At 39.0% G+C, this 27,222-nt stretch overlaps 2 protein-coding genes, 1 long non-coding RNA gene and 2 other non-coding genes across 7 annotated transcripts in view; 3 read left to right on the top strand and 2 right to left on the bottom strand.

The window, feature by feature from the left end:
• The window catches only part of LOC101172629 (zinc finger protein 436-like), a 1,005,429-nt gene that overhangs the window by 493,342 nt on the left and 484,865 nt on the right, over nt 1-27,222 (top strand). The window lies entirely within an intron of this gene.
• Nucleotides 1-27,222, bottom strand: part of LOC110016657 (zinc finger protein 502-like) — a 970,715-nt gene that overhangs the window by 549,150 nt on the left and 394,343 nt on the right. The window lies entirely within an intron of this gene.
• LOC111946586 lies at nt 11,125-11,330 on the bottom strand. Its single transcript, XR_002872320.1, has one exon. It is a non-coding gene; the product is annotated as a small nucleolar RNA U3 (small nucleolar RNA).
• Nucleotides 11,848-12,053, top strand: LOC111946585. Its single transcript, XR_002872319.1, has one exon. It is a non-coding gene; the product is annotated as a small nucleolar RNA U3 (small nucleolar RNA).
• Nucleotides 13,776-27,073, top strand: LOC111948749. Of its 2 annotated transcripts, none has more exons than XR_002874727.1 (3): nt 13,776-14,220; nt 14,645-16,256; nt 26,771-27,073. It is a non-coding gene; the product is annotated as an uncharacterized LOC111948749 (long non-coding RNA). The 2 variants fall into 2 exon arrangements; XR_002874726.1 differs by having other exon boundaries at nt 14,642-16,256.

The following is a 27,222-nucleotide window of genomic DNA, read 5'->3' as shown; positions in this document are numbered from 1 at the left end:
TAAAATGGATTTCTTTGTATTTTGGGAAAATTGGATATTTAATAAACTGAGATCTTAACTTGCTTATTTCCTCTCTTGTGTAATGCTGACATAGAATGATTTTTGTCAAATGTTGGAAACAGTTCTCTAACAAATAGAGATCGTATAAATGAGTTTGGAAGTTTTGAATTAACCGGTCGACCATCAAACAACAGGGATGGAAGCTGAATTTGAACATTATGAACCAAACTGGAGGACATTTGGATCGAAGTCTGAGGGATTGCTTTGATCACATCGTTGTATTGTTTTCTATCATTCAATTTAAACTTACTGGAAAAAGTTTCAAATGAATTAATGTTTCCATTATCATTCATAATATATAGTAATGACCAAATGCTGTTATCAATCCAATTTTTGTAAAATATTGATTTGTTTCTACATAAAACATACCGACAGTTCCATATGGGAGTGTTGTGTGGACTAAAGTTATGTTTATATATGAGTTTCTAGTACAGTAACACCTGCTGATGATAAGTAGAAAGTTTATAGGAAGTTTTCTGTAATCAAAGTCACATTTTAGAAGCAACTCAATGCCCCCTAGATGAGAGAAGATGTTTGAGGGAATATGACATTTCTTTCATTTTGCAGAAAAGACATAAGCCAATTGATTTGAATCACACCATCCAAACTTTCAAAGTCTATGGCTTTAAGTCCACCTGCACTGTAATCCTGAATTATTGTTCCTTTTTTTATATAATGGGTTTTGTTTTTCCAGATGAAGTTGAAATTGTTCTGGTTTATTGCTTTCCTTGCAGATTTAGGAATTGGGAGTATATGCTGGATAAATGAATCTGGATAAACATTCTAATTTAGTTAGAAACACTCTGCCCAGAATAGAAATGTCTCGCTGTGACCACATGTTTAGATTGGCTTTACATTTTTCTAAAGTTTTCCATAAGTTCATTTCCTCCATTGTTTTACTGTCTTTGGTGATATGAACACCAAGATATTTCACAACAGTCCTAACAGGTATGTTATGAATTACTGACTGATCAGAATGGTGAATTGGCAACAGTTCACATTTGCTGAGATTTAGTTTGAAACCAGATGTTTTAGAGAAGAAATCCACGGTCTGAATGATCTTTGGCATTTGATGACTGTCCTTCATGAATATGGCCGTGTCGTCTGCCAGCTGAGTGATGGCTAACTGTTCTCCCAGAATATTAAGTTTACCGAAACCAGAGTTTTTTTTATACGTATTGATAACATTTCTGTTGCTGTTATAAATCGTTATAGATTGTTTGAACAAAACTTATGAAATTAGATACAAATCCAAATAATTCTAAGTCTGAAGCATAAATTTGTGTTCAGCCGTGTCAAAGGCTTTGAAGAAATCTAAAAATAAAACGAATCCATCATCTTCAATTAATTGATTATAGTCAATCAGATCAAGAACTAACCGGATATTATTGTGAATTGAACGTCCTTTTAAGAATCCTGATTGTGTGTCTGAGATGATCTGATTCAGTCCTGTTTTTAATCTAGATGCATAAATGTTGGTTAAAATTTTATAATCACTATTAAGGAGGGATATTGGCCTGAAATTATCTATTAGTCTGGTGTCTTTTCCAGGTTTAGGAATCAGGGTGATGACGCCCTGCTTCATGGTAGTTGGAAGGATGTTCAACTCAGAAATTTCCTTTATGACCAACAGAAACTGCTCTTTCAAGTGATCCCAGAAATGTCTGTAAAAGTTAGTAGTAAGCCCATCAGATCCTGGAGATTTATCTAAAGCTAAACTTCTCATGGCTTTTTCTGCTTCTTCCATAGTGATTTCTGCTTCACCCACTTGTTTAAAGTTTTTATCTACTTTAGGAGCCAAATCCTTGATGTGATTAAAGAAGCGATCAGCATCCTGAGATGAATAAGAGGAAGAGTACAACCCGCTGTAAAATTGGAAAATTTCTCTCTTAATTTCCTCCATATTTGTACTTTCCCTGCCATTAATTACTAATTTGTTAACAGCATTTTTCTCTTGTCGCCTTTTTTCTAGTCTACAGAAGAAAGCTGAACTTTTCTCTCCCTCTTCAACCCATTTAGCTCTGGATCTAATAAAAGCACCTTTGGCTTTAGAGACGTACATGTTATCCAGCGAGGTTTGCAATAATGAAAGTCTCTGTTTCTCACCTTCACTCAATAGAGATTTACAACAAATAAAGTTAATTTCTCTGATAATTTCCATTTCTTTTTGTTTACCATCTTTACTCAATCTTTGCTGTGAGTTATGGAGATCTGTCTTGCTTTGAATTTTAAAAATTCCCATTTCTCCTTCTGAGTGGTAAACTGTCTGTCTTTAGTTATCTTTTGGATTTCATTTATAATCGCTTGAGAATAAACTTCATCCTCTAATAGACTAGAGTTGAACTTCCAGTAACCTTTGTTTTTAGGATTATTGCGAGGTTGAATAATAAGTTTAATCATAGAATGATCTGTTAATGGTGCAGCAGAAATATTGGCTATTGGTGTAAAGTTCTGTTGATTTTCATTTGTTAACCAAAAATCCAACCTAGATTTGGCAGATCCGTCCGGTTTAAACCAGGTGAACGCTCGAACATCAGGATTATCACGGCGCCAGACATCAGAAACATTTAAATCTCTACACAAATGAAGAAGAACTGGATTATAATGATGATTTTGAAATGCTGAGGGAAATCTGTCAAGGTATTCATCTTCCACCATATTAAAATCACCTCCAATGATGAGATTATTGCTAGGATATCTTTGGTTTAGCTCTTTAACAGAATTTGTAAAATCTGAAAACATGATTTGTTTTGCGTTGCAGAGTTATATCCATATACATTTCCCAGAATAATGAATTTATCATCTTTCATAAAAACACAAATCAACCAGTGACCAGAACCATCTCTTTTTGTAACTAAAAGCTTGCCAGAAAAATTATTCAGCAATATAGCGACCCCTGCTGACCGATTGGTGCCATGAGAGAAAAGGATTTTATCTCCCCACTGATTGGCCCAAAACTTTTCATCAGTCTCGTTGGAGTAGGTTTTTTGTAAACAACAACATTGAACTTTTTGATTTTTGCAAAATAAAAAAAGTGATTTTCTTTGAACAGAATCCCTAATACCCCTAGTATTTAGCGAAATGAAAGACCACACAGAACTTAAGGACATAAAATAAAACACAGAAGAATGTAAACAAACAAAAAAAAGAGAAAATTTAAGATAAAAGAAGCTGGTGTCTTAAATTAAGGGTTAGCTGCGCCCCTAACTATTTACTAAATATGAAACTGAGAATTTTACCATTGTATGAGTTTCATGAAAATGTTTAACTGGAAAACAATATAAATTGTTATAACAAATTATATAACCATATTAATTAAAACCTTTCGCATCTTAGAAAAAATACTTTAAAAAAAAGAAGGTAAAATGTAAAAATAAAGGATAAAATACTCAACTTAGATTTGTTATAACAAAATGACTCAAATGTTAAAACTTAGAATAACTAGAATAAAAAACAATTTAAACAAAACAATATGAACTCTTTAGTGCAAAATAGGTATGTCACCTCCTTGATAAATATTTCACTCCACAGTGACTCTAGTCCCGTTGATGTATCCCACATGGCCCCTGTAATAGAGGTTCTTCCCTTCTGCTCGGGCCCGCTCCATCTTGGGCCAGACGGCCGCTCCAGCTTCTCGATCTGCTTTACTGAAGTCCTCCTTGAAGAGGATCCCCAGGTCTTTGCAGGTCTGGCAGTTCTTGGTGATCTTCCAGAAAGCATCTCTATGGCGTCTCGTGACGAACTGCAGGATCACCTGGCGAGGTCTTCCTTCCTCCCTCCTCCCCACTCGATGAACCGTGTCCACCGTCGTGTCCATCACGTCTGCCCACTGTGGTGCGATTTTGGACAGGATTCCAACCACATGTTCCCTGATGTTCTCGTCATCTTTTTCTTTCAGCCCATGAATTTTCAAGTTCCATCTTCGTTTATATCTTTCTAGATCTGCAACTTTTTCCTTCAGTTCTAGGTTCTCTTTCACTATCCTTGGGATTTCTCTTTCCAACGTTGCGATCTTCGTTTTGCAGTCTTTTATTTCAGCCGCGTTCATCTCAACGAGCCGGGAGATGTTTGCCACCATTACGGTGTTTTCACGCAGCTGACTTCCAAAATCTTCTATTTTGGACGTTAGCCTTTCAATTGCAGCCAAAATAGCATCTTCAGATCTCGAAGTAGACTCCTGTCCCGCTTTCACCTTCAGAGGTGGTCCCGTGGACTTTGTGGGAGTAGGTGGTGGTTTCCTTTTCACACTAGAAGCTACGTCCATCTGGGAATAGTCATGCTCGCTCATCATGGCCGAAGGCTGCAAAGTTGGAGCTTGCTTCGGACTTGTTTTTTTCGTCGTCATTAAGCAGAAAAAAGGGGGAACTCACCAAGATGTTTTTTTTTCCAAAACGAAGATAAAGTTAACGTGCAACTGTTCTCCAGTCAAACCGTTCTCTCTCAGTTTTCAAATTCTGACATTTACCGTGCAGATCGGGGCAAAAGGCGAGAGCTTAGCGAGAGACGTCCGCTCAGTCCGCCATCCCAGCCGGGTCAGCCCCCTGGACGTTTGAAGCATCAAGCCAGGACCAAACGCTGTAATTCCAAATATGGACTGACGGAGGTGGGCAGGCTCCCTGCCAGCCAATCCGAGCGTCCAGAGGAGGAGTCTGGACGCCATGCTGTGTTACGGAGGAGGAGGCTGAAACCGAGATGTTAAAACAGCGGAACAGAGGAAATTCCCTTGTTCTCAACAGGCTGGCATGTTAAGACGTTGGTAATTTTGGCGCTGTGCAAGCTCTGAAACTTTGAGAACCCAGATGATCTGTTTTATTTTGTTTTACTCTGTTTTTAGAAACATTGTTAGGGAATAAATTTGTTAAACTTAATCCGGTTGAATCCCGTGGTTTTCTTCTTCTCGACTTTTTTGAACACGCAAGGAAAGTAATCTCAAAGCGACAGATTATTTCCAACAATATTTAAAAATGAAAGTATTTTTGTTTAAAACAAGTGATATGGTTTGACTCTGAATAAAAAATACTAAACTTTGATCTCACAAGTGTTTCATGTAGTTAGACTATACAGTTCATAGTCCAGTGTTGGAAAAGAATCTTAAACTCTTACCCAGCAGACTGTGTAACCTTGAGCACAATTAGTAACAAATGCTTAAATTGAACTAATAAAAAAACTTTAAGTTTAACTCACAAGTTGTTCATGTCTGGTCAGGGGCATCCAGAGGAAATCTTCTGAGACGTCTGCTTCTCCTTGCCGTCCTGTGATGGTGCATATCTGCTCGTTTTTGGTTTGATCCCATGAAAAACGGTTGAATTATTGCCAGGAACACGGACAGATTCATATATAAAGCAATTTTCAGTAAGGTAGAAGAGAAAACTACAGAAAAAAAATGCCTCCTCGCAAGAGCCCGTAAATCGTTTAGCGGCACAAAAATAAATATTGCCATGGACTAATGACTTGAGGGTTTATTTATCAACTAATACATAAAATCTACACCAATGTGTTTGTAATTTTATTATTTATAAATCAGCCACGTTTTCCATGATCAGAACACAGCATATTCATAAAATGTTCATATTTATTATATTTTTACTTTGACAAATGGGTGTCATTCTCCGCGTTAAATAAAACTAGTTTCCCTCCAGACCAGGTGGTGGCGGTAATGCGCCACTTTGTTTTCGTGCCAAGCGCCATTTGAAAACACCCGAAAGAGAAAACTAATGAGCACGGGTGTCCGAATTGCTTTGAAAATTCAGAGAACTATATAGAGAACTATATAGTGCAGCACTATATAGGGTTTTAGTAGTTAGGGGTTAGGGCGGAAATTCGGACACAGCCATGGAGACTGAAACTACCAGAGCATCAAGGACAGTTGGACTCCACTCTGGAAAAAGAAGGCTTGAGCATGTTGATGTAGGATCAAATGAACCAGTGTGTTTGAGACTGAAAAAAAAGACTGAAGGACAAAGAAATATGAAGATTCATTAAGGATCAAATCCAGACTTTATTCATGTCTTCATACAAAAAAGCTGCAGACATTTTACAGACACAATTGAGGTTTTTCAACACTTTTCTGACCAGAAGATGCAGTTCTGGATACAGCCAGAAGGTGTCGCCCTTCTCATTTCTAATCCAAGTTCAAACTACAGACCTGTGGGGTATTCCAGAAAGCAGGTTATGCTAGCTCCCACGGTAAGTTTGAGGCTAAGGAAGTTGATAACCTCAGTTTTCGGTTCCAGAAATGGAGGTATGTTTCAGGGTAGGTCAAGTTGCCATGGCAACTCATGCTCTGAACATATATTGGTCGGGAGCAGGTTTAGTTGAAGGTTAGTTTGTTTACAGAGAGGTGAAGCAGCATGGGGTGTCCATTTGAAGATGATTTAGTGGATGAAAAAGCTCAGATAATACTTTTTCCACCGTGAGAGGGTGATGAGACCACATATGGATGTTGGAAAACTAAACTTTTTTTACTTTTATTTAACATAGTCATTTGCTTCAGTTAAGATAAATCATTTGTTTGTTAAGTCAGTTTAAAAATAACACGCAGTTTTCAGACAGTTATTTTACTTTCATTCAAATTAATTCAATTAAGTAGGTGTAGCGTTGGTCCTGCTGTTAGATCGGCACCACAAAGGATTCTGGGATATCATTCCCTTTGCCTGTCTGGACGGATTTGGGTTTAAGTGTGGGTTTTTGACCAAATGTGTTTAGTTGTTTAGCTGTTTTACTGTGTTGTGCCTGTGTGAGAGGAAGGGCATAGTTTTAATGTAAACACAGGTAGCACCGTCTGCTGCCGGCACTTCGCTCCGGATTGTGGTGCGGCTGCGTCGTTCGTTGCCTGAGTAAGTGGTGTTGCCCCGAGTATTTTCTCTTGGAACAACTTTACTGCTCCTCTGAGAAGGGAGTCAGTGTATGACAGAACCTCAAACATCAGGCTATGCAGCTATGCTGTGAAGATGGCGACATGGTGGCTGAGCTAAGGCAGTAAAGATGGATCACGACTACGTGACACACCCACTGCAGGTAAGGTTGTTCATAATGTGTTTAGTTAATGCTAGTCAACTATGTGTACCATTATTGGATAAATGCATTTCTACCTGAACAAATGAATGTTTAGAATAAAAGCTGTTCATGCTCTCCCCTATTTTAATTACATGTATTTAATTAATTTAGAGTATTTTGTCATTTTGTATTTTCCTTAACAAAAATAAATGAAAAGTATTTGTAATTAAATACTTAACATACTTTTCAAAACATGATTACTGTGTTGTGTTGAAAGGTAGCAAAAATATGTTAAGACTGATTTTTAATTTCTTTATCTTCACAGGTGCTCTGGATGAAGCTTTGGATTACATCCATGACTTAGAAGCCAAGTTCCTTTGCTGGAGCCAGGAGACGATGTCATGGCGGACAAGAGTTCCTCGTTCAAGACCTCCTTACTGACATTGGATCTAAGCTCATCATTCCACCTTTGAGCTTTCAGCTCAATTCAGCAAGGAGGAAACGGAAAAAACCCAGCCATTGCCCGCCTTAGAATTATAGTGGAAAGAGCGATCAGTTGGATAAAGTCCTTTCACATCAGGGACTCTCCCGTGCCGCTCACACTGATGGGCAGTGTGAATCAGATCTGGCTTAACTGCCGTGTTTTGGCAAATTATCATGGACTTTTTTGTTTTGAAGAGTGAATTAATGTTTGGTATGTAAATAATGTATAATGTGCAAATAATAATAACATTTAGTGTTCCCACATATTTTTAAAATCTAATTAAATACAATTGCTATATTCTTATTTTTCTGTTGAAATGTGACTTTGACTTCACAAAAAAATTAGATGAACAAATAAAACAATTTTGGTCAAAATTGTGCCTCATTTAATTTTTTGGTATGCGTAACATCAACTGATTAATCACAACACAAATAACATCAAACATTTACAATTAAAAATAACATTACAGGTCATTAACAGTAAGACAGAAGGCTGAACTGATTGTTAAAGACAAGATAAGTGTAATTTAAGGTATGCATTCATGCATTTGCCATAATATATATCCAAGTTCTCTTTCATTCCATCTCAAAAACCCCATCCAACACAACCATGAGAGGTTGGGGCTGCACCTGGCATAATTTGCTTCCAGATGCCATCAGATATGGATCTAGCTGTGGTCCTACACAAGAGAAACACAACACACAAAAGTTAGACATGAGTGCATAACTACATTTAAATTTAATTCATTATATCTGGTGTAACCATAATTTGGTTAGTCATAATATTTAAAAAAAATTAAATTGCTGTCACAAAGCAACAAAAAGTTAAATGAATCACCTGTATATGCCTCAGACCGTCCCTGCCAACTGTTTTGGGCTTTTGCACCACCAGCTCACTAACCGGTTCTGGATGGAATCCCTTAGAAGTAAAAGGCAGAAAGCAATTACAGTCTGTAGTCACTACTGGGGTGTTTTTATAATAATTTACAGTTGTTATGGATGCACATCCATTCTTAAATCATAATGACAATTTGATCACAAACCCACCTGTGCTCTTGGTCTGTGCCATCTTTGCAAGCCACTGTGCAGGCGGGGGGGGGCAGCCTGCAGACCCAGCTGTGAATAATGTGCGGTCTGGAACAGGATGGCAACTATGTGATTGTAGAATCCTTTAGCAGCCACACAACTTCAGGAGAAAGCTTTCAGGTTGGCACTTTCTGCATCCAGTGATATGTAGACACAATAAATTAAATAGGTTAAAATTAAGACATACTTATGTTGCCACATCAATGTAAAATGAAACTATAACTTTCAGTAGGGTGACCAGATTTGAGTTAGTTAAAAAGAGGAGTGAAGTGAGTTTGTGAGATATTTCATCGAGAGTAATTGGTGTTCAGAGCTGCATACATAAAGCAAATATGATTACATTTCATCTATGTTCAATGTTATTTTATTATATAGATATCAAAAAAGAGGACATGTCCAGGAAAGGGGACGTCTGGTACTTTCAGAAAAATAATACTAATAGTAAGTGAAGAAAGAGCCGCAACCGCAGCAAAAAGAATGAACACACAAAACGGGCAACTTGAATGTCGGTAACATTTCTTATCTACCTACTAGTACAGCTTCACCAAATTTTTGGGCGTTATGTCAATCTCATGCCTTTTCACTTAAACATACACACAACATATTCACTGCGATGTGTTATACCTTATATTACAAATTAATAACACCAGGATTTACAGTTGACGTAAAGAGTTACCGGTGATGCGGCTTTGGCTAAAACTAGCCAAAGCTTACCTTGGTAATGGTGGATAAACTCTTCGTGGACGAATTTATATCCCTTGTCCAATTTGTTTCCTTTAGTGGACGAATGCATTTTCACACTCTTCCCCACATCGGCGCCGGTGAACTTCGGAACACAACTCACACTCTTCGAAAACACTCGAGGCTCTGCCATTCTCCGCCAGCGAAGCACAAACCGGAACTAGGTTTACACTTTGATTATGTGTTTCCGTTTTTTGCGAAAAAGGTCTACTATCTGGTATAGAATCCTCTCTGCTTCACTTTTTTCTCCTAAAATCATGTGCAGCCATTAAATACATTAAAATGGTCCTGGTGTCCACTACAGTTGACATTCATTAAACGCCTGCTGTTTTAAAACAGAAAACATGAAACTTTTTTCAGATCTAAAAATATTGTTCCTTACATGTTTATGACCAATAATATATATAATTATCATAGTAAAAAAAGGAATAGATACAAAATATTTGACTTGCCTTTCACCTTTCCATAAAATTAGGTAAATGGTATGGCAGCCATCTTTGTAGAGGTAAAACTTAAAGTTCCCAGTATGCAAACTCATCACATGACACATCACTGGAAAGCCCAGGGTGTCCTCTACAGAGTAGAGTAGGATTTGGTATTTCTTAATTCCTTAGAAATATACAGGTAAACAAAATGTCCATTATAGAGGACATAAATGACCGGGTCTCAGGAGGATGAGGCAGGCAAAGCTGTAACACTGCCCCCTGGTGGACAGGAACTCAGCAGTGCAGCTTCAGGAGGGAGTGGCTTCCAACAGATCAGATCAACGTTCTGCTCTGTGCTAAAGAGGCAGAACGTCTCCTTCTAAGAAGAATCCAGAGTTCCTGATCACAAACATCAACTGAAGCCCAAATCAGAGCTGATCAGACTGCATGGAGCCCAAGCTCCAGAAAAGAGGAGAGAAGAAGAAGTCGTCCACATGAAGCTTCACCTTAGAGGAAAAGAGGAGCTGCTGAACTAAAGTACTCGAGTACTGAGGAAGACTTTCAACCTCTGATTGATTCTGTAGAACATTTGGAACTAGAATGTAGAAAGTGCTTCAGTTCCATCAGCTGTCAGTCTGCAGCAGCTTCATCTGCTGCCTCCATCCTCTCTCTGTGAGTCTCTGCAGAGTTTTTCTGCAGCTGCTGGTTTTTCTGCAGCAGCAGCAGCATCAGAGCCAGAGAGCCAAAGAAAGTGGAAAGTCTGAGAAGGAAGCAGCTCTGAAGCTCTGCAGCTGACGGTGCAGCTTCAGGACTCATGAGGAGGAGCACATGCACGGCTCTGATGCTGCTGAACGTCTGACTGAGATGATCCACATTCAGAAGAGAGTTTCAGAGTGAAAGACGTGTGGAAGAAGAGAATCCTGAAGGTTTCTGTGCAGACATGAACTCAGTCAGAGAGCGTCTGAATGTTGGAGGATCCAGAAGAAACCAGGAGCTCATGAAGGTGGTTCTGTTGGAGCAGAGAGCAGAACTCTGATCCCAGTTTCAGGAACAATGCAGGCTCATGTTCTGGACTCAAGAGTTCTCCTGAAATGTTCTGTTCAGACTTCTTCAGGATCACATCTGTGTGTGAATGTGGAGGTTTGTCTGAACCAAGCTGCAGCTCACTTTGAAGCTCCTTCAGGCTCACACAGCAACAATGACAAAGACTGAAGCTGCTGTGCTGCCCTCTAGTGGCAAACATGGCATCTGCAGCACACATTTCTGCTTGGTAATTGGTTTCTGCTTTCATAGACAGAAACAAAAAGTATTTAATCTTAATACAAACCAACAGTCCACTCAGACAATGTTTCCTCCTTCAGTGTCACATCCAGAAACACTGAACAGTCTTCATCAGTGAAGAAGATTCTCATCTCCTCACCAGCTTCCTGCTCTGAAGGAAACATCTTCATTCATCATCATGGACAGCCAGACCAACCTCTGTAGAAACACAATCCTCTAGTTCCAGACTAAAGAAATGATCCCTGAAAGTAGAGTCTTAGTGAGTTCTGGATGTTGTTTGTCCTCTTCTGTCTGCAGACAGGAACTCCTGCTCCTGGTCTCCTCCTGCAGATCACAGACTCACACCTCCTCCAATCAGACTGTAGCTTGTTTGCGAATACAAAAAAGCATTTTAATTCTTTATAATGATCTAGGTAACCTATAAATTAAATGTTGAAATAGCTTCAACCACTCCAAGTATTCCCCAACATCTTTGTCCAGTTGTGTCAAACTATCTTCTTCTCTGTTGGGTTCAGCTGTCTCAGAGATTAGTAGTCATCCTCAAGCCTTCATCTATCTGATCACAGATGGATCGGTCCTTCTGGAACCTTATCAGACATATCAGGAACCTTCACTAAGCCTCATCCTATGTTCATCTTTACTCTCCATGAAGTGACTGCAGCAGGAATTGTGAGACCAAACTGTTAACTTAGCAGTCTGTGATCTGCAGGAGGAGACCAGGAGCAGGAGTTCCTGTCTGCAGACAGAAGAGGACAAACAACATCCAGAACTCACTAAGACTCTACTTTCAGGGATCATTTCTTTAGTCTGGAACTAGAGGATTGTGTTTCTACAGAGGTTGGTCTGGCTGTCCATGATGATGAATGAAGATGTTTCCTTCAGAGCAGGAAGCTGGTGAGGAGATGAGAATCTTCTTCACTGATGAAGACTGTTCAGTGTTTCTGGATGTGACACTGAAGGAGGAAACATTGTCTGAGTGGACTGTTAGTTTGTCGGAACCTGAAATGGATTTTGTAATGAATCATGAAGTAAAAACACGTGTGAATGAATCAGATCAGGTTATCTCTGTCCTGAGGTTATTATTAAACTCTGACAGTCCACTTGAATCTGAATGTGAGATTTTACTTCCATGACATTTTTGGATCAAAACTCCAAACCTTCATTGCTTCCTCCAGAAAAACCAGCAAACAGACTGAGAGGAAGACACATTCCTCATCTAATGTCATCAGTTCAGATTCATCAACAGAAGCTGACAGTTTCACAGAGAGGACTCAGACCCTGCTGACCTGGGACTGACCGTGGAAAATCCACAGAAAAGGATCCTTAGTGTCAGTGGGGGGGGGGGGTCACGACTCCCCGTGGAAAACAAGGGAGCAGATGAGAGAAAACATCCTCCAGAAAGCAGCTCCACACTCAGACTGAGTTTATAGAGGCTGACAGGACTGAGGTTCTGCCACAACAGTTGATAAAGGGGGATATCCCATGATGCACTGGGATCCTTTTCAGTCTTTATGTAGATTTATCAGCCTCTTTTATTTCATGTCTGTTTCTGTTCATTAATCTGTAATTTGAAAATCTGGAGTTCAAAATGTTTTTTTTTTCAGCTTCAGGAAGCGACACAGAAATCTGACACGTTTTTCTGCAGCTGGAGATCCTAAATGTGTCAGGATGGAGGTCAAACATCTTTGATGGTTAAATCAAGGATTATTTTGAATGTTTTAGATGAATTTCTTTGTGGATGTTCTGTACTCCAGCACTTCTCTTTGTCCTTCTTGTTTCACCTCAGAACTGCTGCTCCATATCCTCAGACGATGAAGAAAACTAAATTTTCTATTAATTAAGACAAACCATAATGATCTAAACCAGTGTTTTTCAACCTTTTTTGAGCCACGGCACACTTTAACTCTGACAAAAATCCCGCGGCACACCAGCATCCAAAAAAAAAGAAGCATAAATTCATGGTCTGTATTGATCGACACCCCCCCCCCCCCCCGCGCAATCTCACGTGGATTTTTGTGATAATTGTGGCAGAAAAAGCAGGAAGTTTCGGCTGTTTTTTTCTAAGAGATGAACCACCAGCTAAAGACGAGCTCTAGCTGGTATTTTTGTAAGAACTGAGAGACTTTACCAGCAGAATTAAGAACAAGGAAGTGAAGACTTTAACCACTTCTGATTGGTCAGACTGATGACATGTGATTAAGCCTTCAAGAATGATTGGCGGAGACAGTTAAAGGGGCGGGGCTTTTCCTTACACAGTTATAGCTGCAGGTAAATCGCGGTACCGTGATTCTTATCAAAATGTCTTTAATAGAATTAAATAAACACAAAGAAAAAGTAATTTTAAGATCTTTTATATTCCTAACTACTCAGTGTTTTATCAGGGCCTGTTTGGATGAACAAGAGCTGATTTCCTGGAGATGGAAAATGTTTTTAGATCAGTGAATGATTAATGAGGGCAATTTCTCCACGGCGCACTTGACCATCTCCCACAGCACACTAGTGTGCCGCGGCACACTGGTTGAAAAACACTGATCTAAACCAATCAAAGCTGCTGCTGTTAAGATGCTGACAGAAATGTTCTCCATCCTGCAGGTTCACCTCAGGTTCCTCTCCTCTCTTTCCAGTATTTTCAGATTTTTTTCTCTGTAATTTGTTTTATTTTAATCAAGAAATCGTTATCAAATTATTTTCCTAATGTTTTTCTGTCTCTAGATTAAAACGGTACTGAGTGTTGAAAGAACAACAGGACTTTTCTTTAACTCTGGATTGTTTTAACATGGAAGTCATTGGGAAGTTGTTCCTGTCTGAAGCCAGCCCCCTGTGGTCATTTGAAGAACTGCAACAGGATTCACTGAGCATGTGACACAAAGGTGGAAGTTTCTTCTTCTTGTGATGGTTCAAACCTGGAAAAGAGTTTAGTTTGTCTGATCAGGAAACTGAAAATGAGGACGTCAGCGGAGCAGAAAGAGGAGGAACACCGTCAACAATCATGTTGGAGCTCCAACAGGCATTTTCCTGACTCAGCAAAAACATCTGTTTGTTTTTCTTTGTTCTGTCCAGCAGCTGAACAAATGGAAGAAGGTTGGAGGTTCAGTGGACCAAGAGCTGGATCATCTAAAGGAAAACGGGCTCCACACACAACATCTATGTGAGGATTATTCTGGAATTACTGGCTCCATTTGTCTGAATTATGGCTTACAGCTGATAAATTCACATGAATAATGAGGTCATGAGAGAAAATCTACATTTTCTTGCTGGTTTCTATTGAATAGAGTGATTCCAATCAGACTAGTGAAATATTCTGAATGTTTCTGAATATCCATTGATTCATGACTTCTGATCAGTTCTTATTTCTGTAACTATGATCTAAATGGACTTTAATGAAAGACCATGTGATGTTTCCATTGATGCTAAAGCTGACCAATCATCTTATTGATTACAACACGAGCGCTTTCTGTGTCTAAAATCAGTCCCAGAAGAGTTCAACCATGACTTCAATGCCTGAGCTAAGCTCCTCCCTCTTTGTGTGTATTTGTGTGTGTGTTTCTTGTGTGTTCCCCTGACTGCAGCAGTGTGTCGTCAACAAGAAGCTGATTCCTAGAGAAAAGTGAGAGTTTCAGCTCTAAGGGGTCTGAAGTCCATCTGAGAAGATCACTAACTCATCAGTCCTGCTGTCCCTGAAGACCGGCTTCATGTTCAGAACCAGCTTCAGGTTCTGGGCTGGGATTGGATGTGTTGTGGTGGCAGTAAAGCAGGTTCAGACCCGGATCAGAGCAGAATGTAGAAAGTGTCAAAGTGTCAGTCAGACTCCCAGACAGAATGTTCCAGATCAGCATTTATTGGTTATTTCTTGATGTTCTTCATCTTTGGAGAAAAGCAGAGCTAGAAAATCAAACAAAGTTCCATCTATCTGGTAAAAACTTGGATTCATTCAGTCTTTCCCGTATGGACAGATTTCTTTGACGTCTTTTCTTTTCATGTAAATTCAGTCAAACATGTTGATCCTTCAGGATGTGGATGAGTTGATATGAAACAGTGTTTTCTGCAGCAGGAACATGTGAGAGGAAACCTGCTGTTCCTCAGCTGATCTTCATCATTCCATCTCAGCAGCAGATGAGGAGGATGTGCTGCTGGAAAATCTGCCTCACAGACTCAGTTTGCAGCTTCTGCTTTCAGGTTTGACTTCTAGTTTCTGGAGAAACAGGAAAAAGAAACAGGAAATCTCCACACCACTCTAGAACCATCTAGAACAGTATTATGGGATGTTTCTCAGCTGAATCACTGGGATTCATCTTCATGTGAACATCAAAGTGATCGTGTCAGATGAAATCTTTCCTGTTTGAAGGAGTTTCCTTCATGTCAAAAAAGGATCCCAGATCTCCCATCAGGCCTTGCAGCTCCTGACTTTGTGATGAGTTCCTGCAGAAACTCTTGGAAATCTCATGTTGATTCTCTCCCAGTTGACATCCATGGAGATTTTCACTGCTGTTGTTCAACTGTAGAGTTTGTCACAGACGCTCAAACTCATGAAGAGTTCAGCTGGAAGTTGAGAACGAGGCTTTGAAACCAGCAGCAGTTTGAGTCCATTCTGATGTTCCATTCAGGTTTCTGCTACAACAAGCCTTTATTTTGAAAGAGCCAGTGGGGCAGAAACAATAGAAGGAGGAGATTACCAACCCCCCCTGGAATGTTGCCCCCTGTGCAGTGGACTAGTGGGGGCAGGGACGGCTGAACCAATCACAGAAGACTGTTGCAGCTTTCCCTCCAAAAGTCAACCAATCAGATGTTGTTGTTTGGATACTTTGTCTTGAAGTTTCACATGTGGAAGCTTCCAGAGTCTTTTCTGTTTGCTCTGCAGGCTGAGCAGAACTGACTCCTGCAGGATCACAGGAACTTTCAGGAAAATCTCCAAACAGGAGAAAAGTTTCTGTTTGGACCTTTTTTCTGTGATTGTGAGACTAGCAGATGATCGATCGGAGCTGCAGTGAAGAGGACGGCGGTGTTTGTGGGAGTTGGAGCTGAAGATCGGAGCAGGAACCATGTCTTCAGAACCTCAGGAAGGTTCTGTCAGAGAACAACTTTCTGCTGCTGAAGGAACCATCGTCCAGAACGAGGAGGAGCTCTGTCGTCAGCGCAGACTGCTGGATAGCAGCTGGAACCCGCAGCTGCAGCTCCACATAGTTGGTACGTGACTAAACATTTAAATTCTTTGGATTGTCCTGATCTTTATGTCACTGGTTAGGTGTTAAAGAAATATTTCCAATGGTATAACGACCTTTCAGATAAAGTGATGTCATTTTACGTAATCACCAATTTTATTCCTAAATAAGGAGCAAATCAATAAAATCTTTGACCAGAATCAGGTGAGACTCCTTAGTGTCAGAACTTTGTCATTACTGTCCAATCCAAGAAAGGGAGGTGTCAATGTAAAGCTAGTTACATACATTGGGTTCTCCATGGTGCAGCAGTAGGGCGGTCGACCCATGATCCTAAGATTGCCGGTTCAATTCCCACATTGCACGCCCATGAGTCGAAGTGTCCTTGGGCAAGACACTGAACCCCACCTTGCCTCTGGTGGTAGACACAGACGCCTGTGTTTGGCAGCAGAGCTGCCACCAGTGTGTGACCGGGTGATCCTTGTACCTTCCTTGTAGGTAGAAAAGCGCTATATGAGTATACGCCATTTACCATTTAGTCAAAATAACCACAAGAACTAAAGTTGATATCAAATCCTGTTTTATTTCCTTACTAGTAAATATAAATTAATTAGGAATATAATCAAGAAAATTGTCCAATTCAATTCGAAGCTTCACAAAAGATAATTTAGCTTAAAAAACACACATTTTAAAGCAAACATCGTATTTACTTTAATTATTTATTTATTTTAAGTTATTAATATAGAGAGATTCCAGACTTTTATTTCCTTTTATTTCCAGGCATCAGCAAAACATTCTTCTTCTTTGTTTGGAGCCATGGAGCCAAAAACTGAAAGCAGAGAACATATAAGGTGACAGACCACATTTTAATTTAAAAAAAGCTAAAACGCATGACGAAAGTCAGAAGAAAATGAAAATAATGTCTAGAAAGTCTGCAAAATAAGAAACCAACGGGTAAAATGAAAATCATGATAACGTTTCTTCAAATTAACAAAACAATAAGAAAGCAGTTATTTTATTAAAAATACCATATTCTGATATTATTAAATGACGTTACATATGCTCCTGTATGTTTGTGGACATTGGTTGTAGCCCATCAACTTACTCACAACCGGTCACATGACCTCATTATTCCAGCATTAGATGCATTGTCACAGAGGCATGTGAATGAGAAAAACATTTCCCGCTAACTTTTTCTCTTTTTGTGAACTGCAAATTTCATCAGGAACATTTACTAACTTGTACTGAGTGAAAACATTCAAGAGGCAGAGTGGGGGGAGGGGCGCTCTCTTTGTCGGGTTGGGTCTGGCACTCTCAGTCACCAGGTGCCTCCCGGCTCTCTGGCCTTGGGGGCCCCTGTGGCGGTCCTGCCGAACCTGGCCTGGGTGGCGGATCTCACCTGAATGAAGTATTTCACATGTGTTGGTCTGAATGCATAAGTATGCATGTGTGAACATCAGGGGGGTATTCCAGAAAGCAGGTTATGCTAGCTCCCACGGTAAGTTTGAGGCTAAGGAAGTGGATAACCTCAGCTTTCGGTTCCAGAAATGGAAGTATGTTTCAGGGTAGGTCAAGTTACCATGGCAACTCATGCCCTGAACATAACCTGGTCTGGAGCAGGTTTAGTTGAAGCTTAGTTTGTTTACAGAGAGGTGAAGCAGCACGGCGTGTCCATTTGAAGATGATTTAGTGGATGAAGAAGCTCAGATAAAACTTTTTCCACCGTGAGAGGGTGATAAGACCACAAATGGATGTTGGAAAGATAATTTTTTTTATTTTGATCTAACTTAACTATTTGCTTCAGTTAAGATAAATCATTTTTTTAGGTCACCTTAAAAATAATACGTAGTTTTCAGACAATTATTTTCCTTTCATTCACATTAATTCAATTAAGTAGGTGTAACTTTGGTGCTGCTGTTAGAGCAGCACCGCAAGGGATTCTGGGATACCATTCCCTTTGCCTGTCTGGACGGATTTGGGTTTAAGTGTGGGTTTTTGACCAAATGTGTTTAGTTGTTTAACTGTTTGAGCTGTTTTACCGTGTTTTACCGTGTTTTGCTGAGTTATTTTGTCCTACTTTGCTTATGTCTCTGCACCATAAGTGAGAGTAAAGGAGGGGATGATGAGTTTATATAGCACCCCTACCATTCAAACCTATAATTGTAATGACAGAGAATTCTTTATTGAAATTGTGATTCGTGTAATTTTTTTCCGTCCTTTTAATTGTTATAAAAATGAGCATATCTGCCGGCTCAAACGTAGACATATGAGAGTTCAAGAATCATAATTAATTAAGATGGAAAAAGATTAATTGAATTGGAGTAATATGACATTTAGTTAGATAAATATGTAAATATGAGTTGTACAAAAAAATTAGTTTTATAGATGTGAAATGAGGTTGAATAAATTTAACTCAATTATTTGTTACCAATAGAAGTAATTCGTTTAAGTTGGCAAAATTGGATAAGTTATATATATGCGTCACAAGGAAAATGGAAATAAGATCAGAAACTCGTGCGTTTACTTTGTCTGCTCTTCTACTACAAGCAGAAACTCTTTCTTTTGCTGATGCAGCTGTATTACTTTTTGATGGACGTATAATCTTCATACACCGTCATTAAAACCTCAGACTCCGCCTCACTGAAGTGTCGCGCTCTCTTTTTTTCTCCACGTGTTTCCATGGTGATTCCGGAAATCGGCGATCTATTGAGAATGTCTTTATGTACCTGCTGTGCACGTGCATTAACCCAGGGTTACCAAGTCGAGCGTAATTACGCCAACTCATATCCGGTCTTTTGGAACCGACATACCCAGAGTAAGCAAGTGCAGGCGGATTTCAGCCAGAGTTCAGGCTTAAAGTCAGGCTAGTTTAAACATGCTTCCTGGAATACCCCCCAGTTGTATTGTGTACATGTTGGTATGTTTGTATGTGGACATTTTTGGAGCCAACAGGTATGTTTATAACATTTGATTTTGACTTACATTTACGCCAGGCAGTAATGTTGCGCAACTTCCAGCAATTCAACCCCCACTGTAAACCCTAACAGTTGTATTGGCTCATAACTATTAAGGTTACACAACTTAAATGTCATTTTGTAGTTGATTCAACTATAAAGTATTAAGCTCTATCAACATTTTTTCAAATTTAACTTAACAGTCCCCAATATTTTAAAGCTTATTTGTATCTAGCACTCAAAAATTTGAAGATCCCTGAAGTAGCGTCATGACGTCATCACGTTCTGGTGGGAGGGTCTTTCGTTTTCTCAACGTTAGCTCAGGTGGCCATGTTGGATTTGCCGAATGCGAGTATGCGACGTTTGAAATTGAAAATCGAGCATTTTATTTTTCTGCAATGCGTTGCGCTTTTGCCCCGCTTCAAGACGTCCAAACCTCGTTTTTTTCCATCCGCCTCAGCGCTGATGTTTTCCTCAGTGGCGCCGTCTTGTCTTCAGCCCTGATTTAATTTGGTAAGTATCGTTCACGGTTTACTCTGTTTTGAATGAAATGCTTTAAAAATGCTCTTATACAACCGTAAATGTGCTTTACTGTTCAAACATACGTGTGTTACGATCGTTTTACAGCTTAATGTGACAATAGCAGAGAAGACGTATGGCGAGCCAAACCCAAAATGCATTTCTGCCCTTAAGTTACGACAGTGACGAGTTTTTTCAGAGGTAGAAATTATCTGTTTTAAGTTTTAAGTCTGGTGGCTACATGGAAGCATTGGGTTTTGAATGCAGCTTTAAGCTTTTTTAAATCACTGAACTCTATTATAAGAAAGGTTTTTGTAAAAATAAATTAATTAACGTGTTCATGTTGTGTTCAGTTACTGAACTACAAGAGTGTTCAGTGTTTCACCTCCAGGCAGACGCCAAGGCCAGCGAGGTAACTTTCCTGATCAGTTATTTGTCTAGAGCTATTAAAAAAACAAAAAATGCAATAGTTTGTGTAGTGCAATAAATGTTTTGATCAGAATATAATTGAAACATTTTTCTTTAACATTGAAAAATCTCTTTTGGACTTTTTCAGATACTGAACTTCAGAGAGTACATCAGAAAGTCACTATTTCACCAGAAAAGAGCCGTCAAGTTGGTGAGTTTTATACTTATTTAATATATTCATCCTGAACTATTTCTATTATTAGATTGATATGGCAGCATGGAAACATTTATGCCCATTTTAACTAGCCAAATAGAAATAGATTTGAAATTATTTACAATTTAACCAAACATATTTAGATTGCAGGCTGAAGGTGGCACAATGGAATGGAGGTGCAAGTTGTGTTCTGTTACTTGAGCACTATGCAGTACTACATATAATACTGCAGTAGTACATAGCCAATATTCCAAGGTGTTTCCACTGCAATGTATGTGGAGACACTTTGGAATACAATAATGTTGCATAAGCACCATTCCATCATTTGAAACCATGAAAACTCATCTGTCAAGATCTAAAATGGATTTATGTAGAGTAGATGCAGTCAGAGGAAATTGTGCAGTTTTTACATGTTTGTGGAACTTAAAGCTGCCTTTTTCTGAGCCAAAGTCCATCAAAACAGACAGGAATGGCCAGCTTGGTTAGGATTTATGACCTCCAGGTGAATTTCTAATGAGCATAATTCAAAGACGGATAACAAATCATTTGTAAACAGCAGTGAGAAGCCAAGGTGTAACTTGTCTTAAAAATGACTTTGGGTCTTTGACCTGAGGTGGATCATGCCATAAACACTGTATTGTCCTCTCACTAGAAATAGACATCTAGAAAAGGTATCATTTTATTATTTCTTAAAGTTCCTTAAGTACATATTGGAAGTGTTTGCTCTGCGTTTGCTTCAATAGTAATGTATATTTCTTTTTATTCTTTTAGGAACAGCGTGATGTGAACATGAGACGGGCACTTGTCCTCCTTGCACTTCCTGTTTATCTGCATGAAGATGCCTCCAGCTTCTTCAAGACCTGTACTGTAAGTGCACACGACTCCCTGTCAATGCTTTTCTCTAATCCTTTAACATTGATTGAGATTTTATTGAGTGCCATAATAAATAGGGCAATTGTTTGTAGTTTGCAAACTGAGTGATATTTTTAAATGATTTTAAGAATGAGACGGAAGATGCAAGGCGAACATCAGGGACTGCTGATTGGAGGGAGCGGGAACCGTTTCATTTACCTTTTCTGCTCCTGATCCATCATTATATGAATAAAGAAAAATGAAGATTTATTCTTAAATTATTTTATAAATGTCCTCACTTTTCAGAAAAATGCTAAAGAACTTTTTAAAAACACATTTTTAATGGGAGTTGGTCCTTAAAGCATCACAGCCAGTTGATTAAAAGCTAACAGAATGTTAGCATGAAAAGATTCCTATTGACAGATGGCAGGAATGTCAGTTTTGGACATTAGTGTGATGAATATCTTTGAGGGTCTGAACTCATCTGTGTTTTTTGTTTTGTATTTTCCAGAATACCAGACCTCACAGACACTGCTGTGGTTCTCCTCTCAGTTGTCGTGGTGACGCTCCTGATGCTGCCGTCAGTGGTCCCACAGATCTGGCTGACTAATCTCTTCTAACTCTTCGGGGACATCTATGCTCTGGACCTACAGAACCCCAAAAAACTTGAACTTGCCTTTATTTATTACATTTATTCAGAACGCTGTCATGAGCCGTGAGGACAGCAAACCACTGAAAAGACATTTATTGACGCTGAAGAATGCTTCGTTGAGTGAGTCTCCCAGAATGGACTATTGTTGGTTTAAGTGTTATGCTACTAATGTGTTTTGTTGTGATCATTTGTTTTTTCTGCCGTACAATACAAACCAACACTTTTTGTCAGTATGTTGTGTGGCACTCTTATAATGCAGTTTTATTTCACTGATTGTTTCTTCATCCTCTTGATATTTGTGCTTTTTTTTTAAAAAAAGAGCAATTAAAAAAAGTGTATTAAGCAATCACTATTGTGTGGCTTTCATGTTTGTTGGTTTTTATCAATGTTAGCTTTTAAATCTTGTAGTGGGGCAGTATCAATACCTCTGTTTAGAATACATTTCAAGTAGAAACATTTTAAGCTGAAGAATTTTAAATATTTTCAATGCTACACATTTAATGAGTTAGAGAATTTATAAAACATTTGAGTGAATTTTACATATTTTATGAGTTGAGTAATATTATAAAAATATAGTTAGTTAAAGTGTTTTTTTTAGTTGGAAAAAATTAAAAACTTTGAGTCAATAATCACTCTTTTGTAAGTTGAGGAATCTTAATATTTTTTATATGAAATAATACAAATTTAAGCCAACTGACAATATAAATTTAAATAAATGTTAACTTAAAAGTTTTAATAATATAACTTAAAAACTATTGTGTAATCTGTTACAAAATAATTTTTAAGTTCTGTCAACTCGTTAGGGTTTACAGTGCCCTTATATAAGCAATTTATAAATGTCTTGTGTGTATGAACCCCTATCTGATCATGCTTTAGGGGCTCCAAAACACTCAATAAGCTGTTGACAAGAACACAATAATTACATGTATTATTATCTTATAAGGTGTAAAATTGTAAAATCTTAATACCCCATTACTCATACTTGTTAATGTCATAAATAGTTAATTAAGAAATATTTTAATGTATTGTATAAGCAGCTTATTTAAACTTGCAAAATCAGTTGGAAGCCATTTTCAAATGCTAATTAATAAACGTATTTATTCATTCATCTTCTTCCGTTTGTTCCCTTTCGGGGTCGCGTGGCTGCCGGAGCCTATCCCGGCTACTTGTGGGCGAAGGCAGGGGATGTTCCGGACAGGTCGCCATTCAGTTCTATATAATAATAATAATAATAATAATAATAATAATATACTTATCAGCAGCTTAATAAACATTACTAGTGCTTGTTAATCTTATAAATATTTTATCAATTCAATTCAATTTTATTTGTATAGCCCAAAATCAGAACAACAGTCATCTCGATGGGCTTATCAAAGACTCTTATTATAAAGGGTTATCTCACTTTCACCTGTTTATTGCAATGTGTTATGTTGTAAAAAAAAACATTTGATTAAATTCACAAAGCACAATTTAAGATGTAAAACTCCCCACTACACTCTTTACACACTTCTGTCAGATAGACATGAACATTTTCACATTTTTCTCTGTTGTTTCAACTCGCAAAGGTCAAGCCTTTGTAGAAAAATAAGTCCAGTATTCTGAAAAACTTTTTTTTTAAATCAAGGACTTTATGTTTACTAGTTCACAAGTTAATCACATTTAAGTCTTAATGCAAAAACTGACAGCTATTGTGACCAAGGAACCACCAGTGCAGAGTGGAGCCACCAAAAAAAAATGGCAGAGACAGTAAAAGCTTATAAACATTTTAATTTAGTTAAGAATTTAAAAGAGCAGTTTTAGCAGTGTTGCAGTTTTACTCTGATAAGCTGGACACAGATAAAAACAATAAAAGGAGATGCAGGAATAAAACAGGAAAGCGGAGCCGACCGCCCGTGCAGGAGGGGAGGGAAAGGGAGGGACTAAGCCAGTACGAGGCAGCGCATCTCACTCCACTCCGTGCTGAAACCAAATAAAACGAACCCACACACAATGAGAAAAACGTGCCAACATAACTTCCACTACACACTAAAAGGGAAAAAAAAATACAGTGAGGGAACTGGAGTGAGGAAGACGCTGCCAGCAGGGGCCCCCTCACTGACATCGCACGCACCGACGCCCAACTCAGACCTATACAACAATAAAATAAATCAAAGTCAACCACACAATAAATTAGGGATTTCCTGTTTGACACGGCGCTTCAGCGAGCATTTCACTGTAATGAAACAGTGTTTCAGCACAATGTTTCTAGGCGTGTGTCAACTAGCGCAACACGTGGTTGATGACGTATGAAGCATCAAATGCTTCATTTGGTCGAACCACGGTTCAGATGTCACTTGCAGTTGGGCGCACTATTCTCTAGAAACACGAAATGAATCCCGAACTTTTCCCGACCAGTTCTATTGTTTCCCCTGTATCAGAATCAGCGTCAGTTCATTGCACTTTACCATGACTCCTGGTAAAAAAAACGTACTATGGCTCAAGATCGTTTCTACTCGATTTCTCCTAATAAAACAATGCACTATGAACGTCGTGTATAAAAAAATACTTAGATATATTTATAATGTCAAGACAAATATAACATCAGTAGAGATAGCTCAGTGAAATGGTTGCTGGGAGTCACATCCAGAGGTCTTGGGTTCAAGGCCAGCATCTTACAATTTTGTTTTATTTATTTTTTGCTTTGTGTTTTTTTTCCTTCATGTGATGTGTGTTTTGCTGTCAAGCACTTCTCAAAGAAAACGTCACATGTTGTGTTGTTTTACATTGTTCTTTTTAATAATCATTAACAACATTGTTTTGTTTTACGTTGTTTCATCATCATTTCCACATTGAAGTGTTACAAGGAGCTTAGATGAAGCATATGATATATATCCAGTCCGCCACCAGATGCCGCTGTTCTGTGTGGTTGCAAAGCCCTGAATGGGTGGTTCATTTTTCCGGCACAATTACATGAACCCCAAGGGAAGCTTCATGGGGCTTCTATTCCCATCCCTACAATAAATACAACGTCGCTCTAAAAACACTTTAAAATGTATTAAGAGGGTGGGTACAGAACACGCAGTGGCTCATGACATCTGCAACACCTCCAGCCACTTACAGCATCTAGTTAAAAGAGCAGAATATGAGTAAAAGGTGATCTACATCCTCCCAACAAGAGGAGCTTCAGCCATACATGCCACCATGCAGGCAGGCAGCCACTGTCTATCCACTCACTCCCTGTTCCTTATATAAGGACAGACACAGCTGGACCAAATCCCCAATCAAACAGGCATGCACCTGTCAAAGGCAGAGCTGCTGGTTACACTATTAAAAAAGAAAGTGACCATGTAAACCTGTTGAGTTCAATGTAATGTAGATGAGAAAGTCGGTGCACCAAACCTTTGTGCACCAGCACAAAAGTTTGATGGACTGACTTTCTCAACCACATTACATTGAACTCAACAGTTTAACACGGTGCAAAGATTGAGTCTAGAATCCTGGCCTAAGAGACACAACTATCACCACTACTGAGGGTCTTACCCCCCCCCCCCAGAGGAGATGGGGTAGGGAACAGAAGATCAATGGTCACCACCTTATTATTATAAAAGATGAGTGTATGTAGTGTGTCGGGTGTGTGTTTACTAAAATGCATAGTTTAAAATAAGTGGGTTACCTTTTGTGAAAATGTAGAGAGTTTCTTTGATTACCATATTTTCACAACTGTATTTTCTCCAAAATGTATGACGTGTCCTATGGTGCAGTGGGCCTAATGTGTTGTTGTGTGACTTCGGTAAAGAAGACGTAGGAGAGGACAGCATGAGAATGGCAAGTGTGGTCGTGAAAGAAGACGTACAAACAGCTGCCAGAGAATTCAACATCAATGAATCCATGGTACGCAAGTAGAGGAAGTTTGAAAACGAACTCCGAAAAGTCATGAAGATGGAGCTGAGTTTCCACGGAAACAAGGCGAGGTGGCCAGAGGTTGAAGACCAACTGAAACAATAGATTAATGACAAAAGAACAGCTGGTACAAGCGTCTCTACAGTCATCATTCCACTGAAGGCAGAAACGCTTGCATTTTCAAAGGGGGCCGTCTTGGTGCTTTGTTTTATGAAACAGTGCTATCTGTCAATCCGGGCAAGGACTATGGTGGCACAGCAACTTCCAGTGGATTCTAATGAAAAGCTGTCCATATTCTGCTCATACTTTAGTAAAAAGATTGCAGACAAACACATCCAGCCAAGCCACATCACCAACATGGATGAAATGCCGCTTACTTTTGACATCACAGTGAGTCACAATGGCAAGAAGAAGGGGAACAGCACAGTAGCGTTATGCAGAACAGGGCACAAAAAGGCAGCTTTTATTGTTGTGGGAGGCAGTGTCCGGTGAGTGATGCCTTGGACTAAGTGTCTGCTTGCACAGTTCTTCGAGCTTTCACAACAGCCGGCAACGAGCCGGAGTCTGACAATAACGAAAGGGAACCTGGCGTGTTTGATAGAAATTTAGCCAGGCTGTTGATTTCAGATACAGAAGATGAGGACTTTGATGGATTCTTGGATGCTGATTGATGACTGAAAAAATAAACAATAAATCACAACCAACTCAGTTTCTCCCGCTGTCCTTTTTTGAAATACATTAGCATGCATGTTTTACCGATATGTTTTAATTTGCCCGCGCCTTAAAACCTGATGCGCCTTTTGTATGTGTTAAATACAGAAAATTCACTCATAACTTAAACTGCGCCCTATAATGCAGTGCGTCCTATGGTCATAAAAATACGGTATGTGTTTGACCTACTGAAGACTGAAAGACTCACATCACCTCTAACTGTCCTAACTGTGAAAGAGAACTACGACATTGTTCATTTCAATTATTTTACTTCCAAAAAAAAAGGATTTAGATCTTTCTTGCCAATTTACAAGGTATAAAAGGTCTCCTTTTTTGTCTTTTTGTCCCTGCAGTCCTCCTTCAGCGTTATGCGAGTGAAGATGATCTGTGCAACCAACAGAGGAATCTAAGAATGGAACAGGAGGAATCAGAGCCTCTGCATATTAAAGAGGAACATGGAGAACCAGAACCTCCACAGTTTAAAGAGGAACATGGAGAACCAGAACCTCCACAGTTTAAAGAGGAACATGGAGAACCAGAACCTCCACAGTTTAAAGAGGAACATGGAGAACCAGAACCTCAACACATTAAAAAGGAACAGGAGGAATCAGAGCTTCCACAGATTAAAGAGGAGCAAGAGAAACAAGAACCCAAAATGATTAAAGAAGAAAAAACAGAAGAAACAGAACCTCTATTGATAAAACAGGGTCAAAAAGGGTTCTACATCAGTCAGAATAAAGATCAGCTTAATCTGAAGCAGGAGACTGATACCTTGATGGAGATTCCTACTTATGAGGAAGAGGAG

This window comes from Oryzias latipes, chromosome 2 (assembly GCF_002234675.1).
Source record: "Oryzias latipes chromosome 2, ASM223467v1".
NCBI lineage: Eukaryota > Metazoa > Chordata > Actinopteri > Beloniformes > Adrianichthyidae > Oryzias > Oryzias latipes.
This window is presented reverse-complemented; position numbering and strand designations above follow the sequence as displayed.